This window comes from Triticum aestivum, chromosome 7D (assembly GCF_018294505.1).
Source record: "Triticum aestivum cultivar Chinese Spring chromosome 7D, IWGSC CS RefSeq v2.1, whole genome shotgun sequence".
NCBI lineage: Eukaryota > Viridiplantae > Streptophyta > Magnoliopsida > Poales > Poaceae > Triticum > Triticum aestivum.
In genome coordinates, this window is record NC_057814.1 from 424,805,244 (window position 1) to 424,811,243 (window position 6,000).

Genomic DNA, 6,000 nt, shown 5'->3' on the forward strand with positions numbered 1-6,000 from the left:
GCCATCCGGGGCATCCCCAAGCTTAGGCTCTTGGTTGTCCTTGAATATTACCTTGGGGTGCCTTGGGCATCCCCAAGCTTAGGCTCTTTCCACTCCTTATTCCATAGTCCATCGAATCTTTACCCAAAACTTGAAAACTTCACAACACAAAACTCAACAGAAAACTCGTAAGCTCCGTTAGTATAAGAAAATAAATCACCACTTAGGTACTGTTGTGAACTCATTATTTATTTATATTAGTGTAATATCTACTGTATTACAACTTCTCTATGGTTCATACCCTCCGATACTACTCATAGATTCATCAAAATAAGCAAACAACACAATGAAAACAGAATCTGTCAAAAACAGAACAGTCTGTAGTAATCGTATCAAACGTATACTTCTGGAACTCCAAAAATTATACCAAATTAGGAAAACCTGAGCAATTTGTGTACCAATCCAGAGAAAAAATAGTCAGACCAAAAGCACGTTTCTGTGAATTATCAAAACTAATTTACTAGGCGCAAAAGTTTCTGATTTTCAGCAGGATCAACACAACTATCACCATAAGCTATCCTAAAGGTCTTACTTGGCACTTTATTGAAACAAAATCTATAAAACATGATTAATACAGTAGCTTAATCATGCGGACACACAAAAACAGTAAGGGTAAATATTGGGTTGTCTCCCAACAAGCGCTTTTCTTTAATGCCTTTTCTAGCTAGGCATGATGATTTCAATGATGCTCACATAAAAGATAATAATTGAAACATCAAGAGAGCATCATGAAGAATATGACTAGCACATTTAAGTCTAACCCACTTGCTATGCATAGGGATTTTGTGAGCAAACAACTTATGGGAACAATAATCAACTAGCATAGGAAGGCAAAACAAGCATAACTTCAAAAATTTCAACACATAGAGAGGAAACTTGATATTATTGCAATTCCTACAAGCATATATTTCTTCCTCATAATAATTTTCAGTAGCATCATGAATGAATTGAACGATATAACCATCACATAAAGCATTATTTTCATGATCTACAAGCATAGAATTTTTATTACTCTCCACATAAGCAAAATTCCTCTCATTCGGAATAGTGGGAGTATCATAAGAAACTCGAATACTATAAATTGTTTCCACATTAAAAGAGTAATGTTCAGAAAAAGGGTAATCATAATCATGACAAGTTTTATAAATATAATCATCACTACTTTTTATAGCATAAGTGTCATCACAATAATCATCATAAATAGGAGGCATGCTATCATCATAATAAATTTGCTCATCAAAACTTGGGAGGCTAAAAATATCATCTTCATTAAACATAGCATCCCCAAGCTTGCGACAAACATTAATTGCAGCAAATATATTCTCAAACATGTCATTCTCATTAAACATAGCAACCCCAAGCTTGGGACTTTTCATATCATAAGCATGATCACTCTCATCATTAATAGTATGGATAGCACCAATAGTATAGCAATTATCATCATCACAATGAGTAATAGGAGCAACATCATTTGGGAGGGATACATTTCTACCTTTGCTTCTCCGTATTTTATTTTTCTTCTTCACATCATGTGTGGGTTTAACCCTCTTTTTTGAGCTCCTTATTAATGAGATTGGTTGAATAGAATGCTTCTCCTCGTTACCTGATTCATCATAAGAAATAATAGGAGGATATTGGGAAGTATCTTCCCTTTCATTAGTATTCTCTTCATCTTCTATTTGTTTTCTTGTCTTTATGTAATTGGCAATATAAGGATTTTCAATGCAATTCACCACACAATACATATAAATTTCCTCTAGATCAAAATCAAGAACTGTCTCAAGGGCAAATTCTGGAATATCCTTAGTTATACGTTTCATTTCTTCATAACCCAGAAGCAAACTAAGTTCATTATGGTGCGCAAGGGAAATCAAGTCATCACAATTTTTGGACACGATACGATCATGAAACAATTTGCATTGGATATTTAAATGACCATGTTCATTGCAAAATTCACAAGGATGGCTAAGGAAATTTAAATTTTCAGCACAAACATCTAGCCTTTCTTGCAACCATTTAGTTTCTAAATACTTATGCCTCTTGTAAAATCTATCTTCCCTATTTGGTGTGTTCTTGCAAACTCTATGCACTCCACAAAAATTGACATGCTTATAAGAGACATTTTCATCATGACTAGTGCAATCATCATTAGTTCCATGGATATTCAAAGAGTTCGTACTAACAACAATGCAATCATGCTCATCATTCAAAGATTTAGTGCCAAATTTTTTAATGCATTCTTCTTCTAACACTTTGGCACAATTATCGGAATCCTTATTTTCATGAAAGATATTAAAAAGATTAAGCATATGAGGCACCCTCAATTCCATTTTTTTGTAGTTTTCTTTTATAAAATAAACTAGTGATAAAACAAAAAACTAAAATATTCGATTGCAAAATCTAAAGATATACCTTCAAGCACTCACCTCCCCGGCAACGGCTCCAGAAACTGCTTGATGTCTACTACACAACCTTCTTCTTGTAGACGTTGTTGGGCCTCCAAGTGCAGAGGTTTGTAGGACAGTAGCAAATTTCCCTCAAGTGGATGACCTAAGGTTTATCAATCCGTGGGAGGCATAGGATGAAGATGGTCTCTCTCAAACAACCCTGCAACCAAATAACAAAGAGTCTCTTGTGTCCCCAACACACCCAATACAATGGTAAATTGTATAGGTGCACTAGTTCGGCGAAGAGATGGTGATACAAGTGCAATATGGATGGTAGATATAGGTTTTTGTAATCTGAAAATATAAAAACAGCAAGGTAACTAATGATAAAAGTGAGCGTAAACGGTATTGCAATGCTAGGAAACAAGGCCTAGGGTTCATACTTTCACTAGTGCAAGTTCTCTCAACATTAATAACATAATTGTATCATATAAATATCCCTCAACATGCAACAAAGAGTCACTCCAAAGTCACTAATAGAGGAGAACAAATGAAGAGATTATGGTATGGTACGAAACCACCTCAAAGTTATCCTTTCTGATTGATCTATTCAACAGTCCGTAGTAAAATAACATGAAGCTATTCTTTCCGTTCGATCTATCCTAGAGTTCGTACTAGAATAACACCTTAAGACACAAATCAACCAAAACCCTAATGTCACCTAGATACTCCAATGTCACCTCAAGTATCCGTGGGTATGATTATACGATATGCATCACACAATCTCAGATTCATCTACTCAAACCAACACAAAGTACTTCAAAGAGTGCCCCAAAGTTTCTACCGGAGAGTCAAGACGAAAACGTGTGCCAACCCCTATGCATAAGTTCACAATGTTACGGAACCCGCAAGTTGATCACCAAAACATACATCAAGTAGATCACGTGATATCTCATTGTCACCACAGATAAGCACATGCAAGACATACATCAAGTGTTCTCAAATCCTTAAAGACTCAATCCGATAAGATAACTTCAAAGGGAAAACTCAATCCATTACAAGAGAGTAGAGGGGGAGAAACATCATAAGATCCAACTATAATAGCAAAGCTCGCGATACATCAAGATCGTGCCGAATCAAGAACACGAGAGAGAGATCAAACACATAGCTACTGGTACATACCCTCAGCCCCGAGGGTGAACTACTCCCTCCTCGTCATGAAGAGCGCCGGGATGATGAAGATGGCCACCGGTGATGGATTCCCCCCTCCGACAGGGTGCCGGAACGGGTCTAGATTGGTTTTCGGTGGCTACAGAGGCTTGCGGCGGCGGAACTCCCGATCTAGGTTTCTTTCTGGAAGTTTGGGGTTATATAAGAGGTGTTGGAGTCGGGAACAAGTCAGGGGGGTCCCTGAGGGGCCACGAGGCCGGGGGGCGCGCCCAGGGGGTAGGGCACGCCCCCACCCTCGTGGTGGCCTCGGGGCTCTTCTGGCCCACTTCCGGTACTCCGTGGGCTTCTTCTGGTCCAAAAATGATCTCCGTCAAATTTCAGCTCAACTGGACTCCGTTTGGTTTTCCTTTTCTGCAAAACTCAAAAACAAGGAAAAAACAGAAACTCGCACTGGGCTCTGGGTTAATTGGTTAGTCCCAAAAATCATATAAAATAGCATATAAATGCATATACAACATCCTAGATGGATAATATAATAGCATGGAACAATAAAAAATTATAGATACGTTGGAGACGTATCAGCCATGCGTTGCCCGGCCACGCAATAAATGACTCAACTTTGATTCGACGAAGAGAGTATTTCACATAGATCGGAAATACCATAGATTTTTTATGCGGTTCGTGATTTCTGTACAATCAGGCGCATGTATTTAACGGTACTGGGGTTGTACGATGCACGGAAGACTCCCATCAAGTCTGGTGCATAGCTTAACCCCCACCATAATTTGCATCCATAAAAAGGCTCTCTTATTTCCCGCCAAGGGTCACCATCTCGCCTCTGGGGCTCACTACTGCGTCGCGTGTGTGCATCTACCAACCCAGTGGCACCCACACACACATCCTCCCCGTGGGCTGAAGGAAATATGCCCTAGAGGCAATAATAAAGTTGTTATTTATATTTCCTTATATCACCATAAATGTTTATTATTCATGCTAGAATTGTATTAACCGGAAACTTAGTACATGTGTGAATACATAGACAAAACAGAGTGTCCCTAGTATGCCTCTACTTGACTAGCTCATTAATCAAAGATGGTTAAGTTTCCTGACCATAGACATGTGTTGTCATTTGATGAACGGGATCAAATCATTAGGAGAATGATGTGATGGACAAGACCCATCTGTTAGCTTAGCATTATGATCATTTAGTTTTATTTCTATTGCTTTCTTCATAACTTATACACGTTCCTCTGACTATGAGATTATGCAACTCCCGAATAGCGGAGGAACACCTTGTGTGCTATCAAAAGTCACAACGTAATTGGGTGATTATAAAGATGCTCTACAGGTGTCTCCGAAGGTGTTTGTTGGGTTGGCATAGATCAAGATTAGGATTTGTCACTCCGAGTATCGGAGAGGTATCTCTGGGCCCTCTCGGTAATGCACATCACTATAAGCCTGGCAAGCAATGTGACTAATGAGTTAGTTACGGGATGATGCATTACGGAAAAAGTAAAGATACTTGCCGGTAATGAGATTGAACTAGGTATGATGATACCAACGATCGAATCTCGGGCAAGTAACATACCGATGACAAAGGGAATAATGTATGTTGTTGTGCGGTTTGACCGATAAAGATCTTCATAGAATATGTAGGAGCCAATATGAGCATCCAGTTTCCGCTATTGATTATTGACCGGAGATGTGTCTCGGTCATGTCTACATAGTTCTCGAACCCGTAGGGTCCGCACGCTTAACGTTCGATGACGATTTGTATTATGAGTTATGTGATTTGATGACTGAAGTTTGTTCAGAGTCCCGGATGAGATCACGGACATGACGAGGAGTCTCGAAATGGTCGAGAGGTAAAGATTGATATATTGGAAGCTAGTATTCGGACACTAGAAGGGTTCTGGAGTGTATCGGGTACATACCAGAGTACTGAAGGGGTTACCGGAACCCCCCGGGGAAATATATGGGCCTTATGGGCCATAGGAGGGAGGCTAACCTGCCCACAAGGGGCTGGTGCACCCCCCACAAGGGAGGAGGCCGAATTGGACTTGGGAAGGGGGCGCCACCCCCCTTTCCTTCTCCTACTCCCTCTCCTTCCCCTTTTCCCCCTCCAGTAGAAGGAAAAAAGGGTGGGGCCGAATCCTACTAGGACTGGAGTCCTAGTAGGACTGCCCTCTCCCTGGCACGCCCCTTGTTGGCTGGCCTCCTCCTCCCCTCCTTTATATACGGGGGCAAGGGGGCACCCCAAAGGCACAACAGACAATCTCTTAGACGTGTGCGGTGCCCCCCTCCATAGTTCAACACCTCGGTCATATCGTCATAGTGCTTAGGCGAAGCCCTGCACCGGTAACTTCATCATCACCGTCACCACGCCATCATGCTGACGGAACTC